This window comes from Urocitellus parryii, chromosome 1 (genome assembly GCF_045843805.1).
Source record: "Urocitellus parryii isolate mUroPar1 chromosome 1, mUroPar1.hap1, whole genome shotgun sequence".
Taxonomy (NCBI): domain Eukaryota; kingdom Metazoa; phylum Chordata; class Mammalia; order Rodentia; family Sciuridae; genus Urocitellus; species Urocitellus parryii.
The window spans coordinates 190,581,895-190,590,843 of NC_135531.1; the positions used below are offsets into that span (position 1 = coordinate 190,581,895).

The 8,949-nt window shown below is 43.7% G+C and overlaps 1 pseudogene; it reads right to left on the minus strand.

Annotated features, from left to right (window-relative positions):
• Positions 1-4,225: 4,225 nt before the first annotated feature.
• On the minus strand, positions 4,226-6,546 carry LOC113183311 (zinc finger BED domain-containing protein 4-like; annotated as a pseudogene).
• Positions 6,547-8,949: the final 2,403 nt, after the last annotated feature.

The following is an 8,949-nucleotide window of genomic DNA, read 5'->3' on the forward strand; positions in this document are numbered from 1 at the left end:
TTGACAAAACTAAAAGTTGGTTCTTTAAAAAAACAAATAAGATTGATAGACCACTAGCCACGCTAACAAAAAGAAGAAGAGAGAGAACCCAAACTACTAGCTTACGGGATGAAAAAGGCAACATCACAACAGACAATTCAGAAATACAGACGATAATTAGAAATTATTTTGAAACCCTATACTCTAATAAAATAGAAGATAATGAAGGCATCGATAAATTCCTTAAGACATATGAGCTAACCAGATTGAGTCAGGATGATATAAACAACCTAAACAGACCAATATCAAGTGAGGAAATAGAAGAAGACATCAAAAGACTACCAACCAAGAAAAGCCCAGGACCAGACGGATATAGAGCAGAGTTTTACAAGAACTTTAAAGAAGAACTAACACCAATACTCTACAAACTATTTCAGGAGATAGAAAAAGAGGGAGAACTTCCAAATTCATTCTATGAGGCCAATATCACCCTGATTCCAAAACCAGATAAAGACACCTCAAAGAAAGAAAACTACACACCAATATCACTAATGAATTTAGATGCAAAAATCCTCAATAAAATCTGGCAAATCGGATAGAAAAACATATCAAAATGATCGTGCACCATGATCAAGTAGGATTCATCCCTGGGATGCAAGGCTGGTTCAATATACAGAAATCAATAAACGTTATTCACCACATCAATAGACTTAAAGATAAGAACCATATGATCATCTCGATAGACGCAGAAAAGGCATTCGACAAAGTACAGCATCCCTGTATGTTCAAAACACTAGAAAAACTAGTGATAACAGGAACTTACCTCAACATTTTAAAAGCTATCTATGCTAAGCCTCAGGCTATCATTATTCTAAATGGAGAAAAACTGAAGGCATTCCCTCTAAAATCTGGAACAAGACAGGGATGCCCTCTCTCACCACTTCTATTCAATATAGTTCTCGAAATACTGGCCAGAGCAATTAGACAGACAAAAGAAATTAAAGGCAGAAGAAAAGAAGAACTTAAATTATCATTATTTGCAGATGATATGATCCTATACCTAGAAGACCCAAAAGGGTCTACAAAGAAACTACTAGAGATAATAAATGAATTCAGCAAAGTGGCAGGATATAAGATCAACACGCATAAATCAAAGGCATTCCTGAATATCAGCAACAAATCTTCTGAAATGGAAATGAGGAAAACCACCCCATTCACAATATCCTCAAAAAAATAAAATACTTGGGAATCAACCTAACAAAAGAGGTGAAAGATTTATAGAATGAAAACTACAGAACCCTAAAAAGTGAAATAGAAGAAGATCTTAGAAGATGGAAAAATATACCCTGTTCATGGATAGACAGAACTAACATCATCAAACTGGTGATATTACCAATAGTTCTCTATAGGTTCAATGCAATGCCAATCAAAATCCCAACGGCATTTCTTGTAGAAATAGATAAAGCAATCATGAAATTCATATGGAAAAATAAAAGACCCAGAATAGCAAAAGCAATTCTAAGCAGGAAGTGTGAATCAGGAGGTATAGTAATATCAGATTTCAAACTGTACTACAGAGCAATAGTAACAAAAACAGCATGGTACTGGTACCAAAACAGGCAGGTGGACCAATGGTACAGAATAGAGGACACAGAGACCAATCCACAAAATTACAACTATCTTATATTTGATAAAGGGGCTAAAAGCATGCAATGGAGGAAGGATAGCATCTTCAACAAATGGTGCTGGGAAAACTGGAAATCCATATGCAACAAAATGAAACTAAATCCCTTTCTCTCGCCATGCACAAAAGTTAACTCAAAATGGATCAAAGAGCTTGATATCAAATCAGAGACTCTGCGCCTGATAGAAGAAAAAGTTGGTTATGATCTACATATTGTGGGGTCGGGCTCCAAATTCCTTCATAGGACACCCATAGCACAAGAGTTAAAAACAAGAATCAACAAATGGGACTTTCTCAAACTAAAAAGTTTTTTCTCAGCAACAGAAACAATAAGAGAGGTAAATAGGGAACCTACATCATGGGAACAAATTTTTAGTCCTCACACTTCAGATAGAGCCCTAATATCCAGAGTATACAAAGAACTCAAAAAATTAAACAATAAGAAAACAAATAACCCAATCAACAAATGGGCCAAGGACCTGAACAGACACTTCTCAGAGGAAGACATACAATCAATCATCAAGTACACGAAAAAATGCTCACCATCTCTAGCAGTCAGAGAAATGCAAATCAAAACCACCTTAAGATACCATCTCACTCCAGTAAGATTGGCAGCCATTATGAAGTCAAACAACAACAAGTGCTGGTGAGGATGTGGGGAAAAGGGTACACTTGTACATTGCTGGTGGGACTGCAAATTGGTGTGGCCAATTTGGAAAGCAGTATGGGGATTCCTGGGAAAGCTGGGAATGGAACCACCATTTGACCCAGCTATTGCCCTTCTTGGACTATTCCCTGAAGACCTTAAAAGAGCATACTACAGGGACACTGCTACATCGATGTTCATAGCAGCAAAATTCACAATAGCAAGACTGTGGAACCAACCTAGATGCCCTTCAATAGATGAATGGATTAAAAAATGTGGCATTTATACACAATGGAGTATTACTCAGCACTAAAAAATGACAAAATCATGGAATTTGCAGGGAAATGGATGGCATTAGAGCAGATTATGCTAAGTGATACTAGCTAAACCCTAAAAAAACAAATGCCAAATGTCTTCTTTGATATAAGGAGAGCAACTAAAAACAGAGCAGGGAGGAAGAGCATGAGAAAAAGATTAACATTAAACAGGGACGAGAGGTGGGACAGAAAGGGAGAGAGAAGGGAAATTGCATGGAAATGGAAGGAGACCCTCATTGTTATACAAAATTACATATAAGAGGAAGTGAGGGGAAAGGGAAAAATAGGGAGAGAAATGAATTACAGTAGATGGGGTAGAGAGAGAATATGGGAGGGGAGGGGAGGGGAGGGGAGGGGGGACAGTAGAGGATAGGAAAGGCAGCAGAATACAACAGTCATTAGTATGGCAATATGTAAAAATGTGGATGTGTAACCGATGTGATTCTGCAATCTGTATACGGGGTAAAAATGGGAGTTCATAACCCACTTGAATCAAATGTATGAAATATGATATGTCAAGAGCTTTGTAATGTTTTGAACAACTAATAAAAAAAAAGAATTTGACAACTGATAATATCACTCTGATGTCCTGGGATTCTAAAATACCCCAGTGATGGCTGAATCTTCCCTATTATGAAAAAACGAAAAATCTAAACGCTTAAGGCTAGCCTCACCGCTGTAGCCTGCCAGACGCCCCAGTTGGTCACCACCGCCTCCAGGCCCTGGCTGTGGTCCCAGCCCCTGGGTCAGCACACACAGAGCTCCACTGCTCAGGGACGCTCGGTCAGAGGCACCAGACGTGGTCAATAGGCCCCCTGTTGCACTGCCACGCCCTGCACTGGCTGAATCCTCAGCATGGACACACACAGGACTCCAATCTCAAAGAGTCAGGACAGACAGTCGGGGACCTCTGAGTGAATGAATGGACTGTGCAACCCTGAATGCAAACACCTGAAACGGAACGTGTCTGGGACCACGTCACTGCAACTGCACAGTCCATGACTCACCAAAACTCATGCACACTCATGCACACTCCAAAACTCAGTACAGTTTTGTCTCTGTGGTAAAAAGTTAGCTTCCAGAATATTCTCTCCACTCCTCGACACATTTTAGAGCCTGCAGTTAAAACTGCTGAGTCAGGATGGCTTAAGCTCCACCTCCTATTTACAGGTTTCATTTCACAGCCACAAAAGCTGTTTGGTTGCAATTAAAGCAATATTTAATTAAAATACAGTACCTGATTCATGGTTTTACACAATTGAATAAAAATCCTACAGGATAAAACAGTTTACATCCTGTCCCCATTCTAGGGAAACACATTTCTGATCCCTAACTTTTAAAAAACGTTGCAGTCATGAATTAAAACCTGATCGCCCCACTTCATAACCTACGAGACAGGCTGCTTCCAGTGGACTCCCAACACGCTGTGACCTGGCCTGACAGGAGTAATGCACATGTGACATTACGGTGGGAGCCGGTGGGTGGCCCTGGATGCTGGCCTGTCCCACATGGCCCCGTTGGGCGGGTCACAGCCCTGGTACGACAGCCAGCCAGCCAGCACTACCGAGAGCATGTCTGGTCTGGGGACTCAGTGTGAGTTCAATACCGAAAGTAGATCAAGGGAAGATTCACTTTCAAGAAGATAAGTTTTTCAAAATGTTCCATCATGAGCCGGGGCTGGCCAAAGCTGCCATTCTCTGCAGGCTTGCTGAACAGCTTTTCCAAAGGGACGGTACTTGGGGGACTTGGGGGACAGCCCAAAACTCTGACAGCTAAAGTGGACAGCCCAGGCAGGATGACCACTTGAGGTTCCAGTAGGCAACAGCTGTGCTCCATCCAACACCTCCTCCTCCAGGTAGGCCATGTCTTCAGGCAGCCTCTCCCGACAGTCTGGCCCCTCCACCTTGGCCATGAGCTACCACAGGCTCTCCCCTCTGCCAGAGTCTCTCAACAGGGGCCCTGAGTCACAGCCATCGGTGGCGGCTGTGTCCTCTGAGGTAGAATTCAGTATTTCTAGCTCCCTGATTAGATCTTGCCTGGACTGCTCTACCTCCTCCTTCGTGAACAGGGAGGCTTTGTAGCCAGGGTCCAGCAGTGTGGCAAAGACGTACCTGGGGTCATGGAGGGTGGCGGACAGGCAGCTCTCTATGGCTTTCTTTAGCGACTTCAGCATAGTGTCGATGCCCATCCTCTCCCCAAAGAGCATCTCAACCTTCCTGCTTAGGATGTGGATCATGGGGATGACCTAGCTCAGAGTGGACACGTGGGCACTCATCTCCCGGCTGGCAGCATCAAAGGGCCTCAGCACGTGACACAGAACTGCATGACCTCCCACTGTTTGCAGCTGATCAGCTCTCTGAAGCTGCACTTGATGGACATCTCATTGATGGCCCTCTTCTGCTCCAGCAGGAGCTCCAGCATGTGCAGGGATGTGCTCCACCTGGACGGCACGTCCTGGACAAGGTGGTGCTGTGGCAGCTTGTACTCCTGCTGCAGCGTGGCCAGCTTCTCCCTGGCTGTGTGGGAGCGCTGGACACGCTCATACAGCTTTTGGGCGGCACTCAGCAGGTTCTGCACCAACCTCTGGTTCTTGATGGCCTCACTCACCAACAGGTCCACCATGTGGCTGAAGCAGGGCATGCTTGAGTGCTCCACCTCAGTCAGAGTCTTGCTGATGCTCAGGTTGTTGGTGACAGTGATGCCCACCTGCAGTTGGTGACAGTGATGCCCACCTGAAGATGGATGCCACCCAGGCTTCCCACCAGCACTCCAGCTGCTTCTGGATGCTACCACCGCCATGGTCACAGTCAATCTGCGACACGGCCAGAAGTGCTGAGCAGTGGTGGTCCTCGAAGTGTGGGCAGGCTGCGGATGCAAAGGTGACCCAGTGGGTAGTGAGGGTCAGGTACTCATGGCTCTGGGTGACTGTCCAGATTCCTGATGTGAAGTGGACCACGCCACTCTCGGCCTCCCTCGGCTGGGACAGGACCATCTGATTCATGTTGTCATACATGCTGGGGATGGCTGTGCTGCAGAAGTAGGAGGGCGGGGGCATGGAGTACTGGGGCCTCAGGTACCCCAGCAGCCTGTTGAAGCCAGCGCTGTCCACGAAGGAGTAAGGCTGGAGGTCCAGTGCCATCAACTCTGCTGTCAGGCTGGTGATTTTTTTGACAACTGGGTGAGAGTCATAGAACTTCTCACTGGGGTCATCGAAGGAGGATGTGTCTGACAACTCTGTGCTCAGTGGTCCTGGACACCTGGAGAGAGGGACAGGGTGGTCTCCAGGTGGACATCGGCCTTGAGTACGTGGCTGTGAAAACTCTGCAGGCAGCTGGTGCCCAGGTTGGTGGGCTTCTTGTCTCTGCTGATTCTCCCGCTGCAGTGCAGACACACCACCTTGGTGGAGTCTGCAGAGCAGATAGAGAAGTGGTTCCACAGCTTGGAGGTCTTCTTGCTGCTAACAGGAAACCCCTGGGTGGTTCCTCCTGATCACGGCAGGCAGGCCAGGCATCTTGAAGGAGCAGCTTTCTGCAGAATCCAAAGTGGCATATGGAGAGTTCGCCAAACTGGCACCCGGAAAGCCCTTCTGGGTCCCAACCACCTCGGGGTGGCGTCTGTACAGATGCGCATCAAACAGCTGGTGCCCACATCTCCCGACTGATGATGCAGCCACAGTACTGACACACGGCCTTCAGACTGTCCGTGGGGGCCAGTGAGAAGTGGTGCCAGACCTCCGACTTCAGCCTCTTCGTGACCTTCTTCTGCTGGAAGACAGCACCAGGCTCGCACCTCCTGGGGCTCAACCCGCTGGCCTGCTGCTTCTGAGGAGAGGCCCATAGAAGCCTAAGCCACAGACATTTCGTACTGAGTGCGTCCCCAGGCAGGTCCCCTCTGGGACGAAAGTCCTGGTTGTCCTCCATGGCCGACCATAACTACCCCAGCTCCTTCCTCATGCTAGTGTCTCAGGTCAATGGTGAGCTGGTTTGAGCGCCCCTGTGCGTCGACCCAGCATCACCGTCACCCTGTCACAGCTGTTCTCTGGGCTGCTCCTGTGAGTGCCCCATGCTGGGGCTCTGCTGCTACCTGCCTGGGGGTGGGGACGTTAGTCTGCACAGGGGAGACTGGCTGCTGGTCTTGAAGACACGGTCCCCACCACCTGGACAGCACACACAGTCCTCCTGCATGTCTGTATTCATGCTTCCAGAGGTCCACTTCCCAGTTCTCTCTTTGCAAACTCTAGGCCTGCCAAGGATCTGGGTGTCGGCTTGCCCCATGCGGGTGGCGTGGGCAGCGTGGGTCCGTGCGCTGGGGACAGCGAACTGCGCAGCGGGAGCGCTCATTCATTATGAGTTTTTATTTTTTCCTTTTTTAAATTTAGATAATTACCCAGTCACACACAGCTATACGGAATGATAGAGCAAGATCCCTTGTATACTTTACCCAATCTTCCAATGGAAGCATTTTTGAAGCTTTATAGCACAATGCTACACCTGAGATGTTGATATTAATGACAGTCCACAAGTCATATTCAGATTCATTCAGTTATACTTGTATTTGCACATGTGTTAAGTCTATACCATCTTATCACCTGTTTATGATATCAAACAATAAAGTCAAGATGCTGAAAAGTTCCAACACCATTCGTGTTCTTCTTGTCTTTTAACTTGTCTTTTAACTACACTGACCTTTCTTCTGTTCCCTTTGGCCCTAACCCCTGTTTGTAGTATTCTGGTCCCTTATTATTATTTTAATGTCAGTTGGATCAATAGTGAAAACTCCTCTCTCATTTTGACAATAACAATTTGCTTCTGCTGTCATTTTTTTCTTCATTAGCCAGGCGGAGGCCTATAAATTCTTTTATTAGAGTATAATAATCATACATAGTATTTGGTTCATTTTGACAAAATAATACATGCAAGGAATATGATTTCAATCCCCATTCCCCACACTTTGCCTTATTCATTCTTATCTCCTCTATTAATCTTCCTCTCACATCTTTTATTTATTTATTTTTGTTGGTATTTTATACATATATATACAGGTGAAATTCTTGTTGGTACACTTATATGTCTCTATAACTGGGGTGAGATGAAATCTTAAATTTCTTCAATATTTTTATCCCTTTCCCTTCTTTCTTACCCCCCTCTCATTCATCTTCTTCTACTCTACTGATCTATCTTATAACTTTTTGAAATTCAATCTCCTACCCTGCCACCTTCTTTCCCTCACTTTTCTCTAGCTTCCACATACAACAGAAAACACCCAGCTCTTGATTTTCTAAGTCTGGCTTATTTCACTTAGCATAGTTTTTTTTTTTTTCCATTGCCATCCATTTAGCAGCAAATGCAATAATTTCATTATTCTTTATGGCTGAGTAAAACTCCATTGTGTATATATAACACATTTTCTTGATCCATTTGTTTTTTAATGGAAATTTGACTTGATTCCATAATTTGGCTGTTGTGAATTCTGCTACTGTAAACATTGACATGGCTATATTGCTATAGTATGCTGATTTTAGTTGTTTTGAGTAAATATCGAGGAGTGGGATAGGTGGATCATACGGTGTTCCTAGTTTTTTGAGGAATGCTTTCCAGATTGGTTGTACTAATTTTCAGTCCCTCCAACAATGTATTAGTTTATGTTTTTCCTCACATTCTTACCAGCAGTTATAATTGTTAACATTCTTGAAAATTGCCTTTCTGACTGGGGTGAGATGAAATCTTAGTGTAGTTTGATTTGCATTTCCTTGATTGCTAGAGATGTTGAACATTTTTTAATATGTTTGTTGGCCATTTGTAGTACCTATTTTGAAAAATTTCTAGTTTGCTCTTTGGATATATATATATATATATATATATATATATATATATATATATATATATATACATTTACAATAAGGTAGGGTTTTTTTAGTTCTTTATATATTCTAGATATTAATCCCCTGTCAGAGGAAGAGTTGGCAAAGATTTTTCCCATTCCAGAGGCTCTCTCTTCACCTTCTTAACCATTCCTTTACTGTGTAGAAGATTTTAAATTTGAAGGTACTCCATTTATTGATTCATGGTTTATTTCTTGAGCTTTAAGGGTCTTGTTGAGGATCTTGCCAGCACTAATATGATGGAGTTTTGAGCCTATGTTTTCTTCCAGGAGTTCCAAGGTTTGTGGTATAATTTTAAGTCTTTGAATTATTTTTAATTAATTAATTTATTTTAATTATATATATATATATATATATATATGTGCATTTTGATTCATTGTACAGAATTTAAGCACAATTTTACCTTTCTATGGTTGTATACGATGTAGCGTCACACCATATG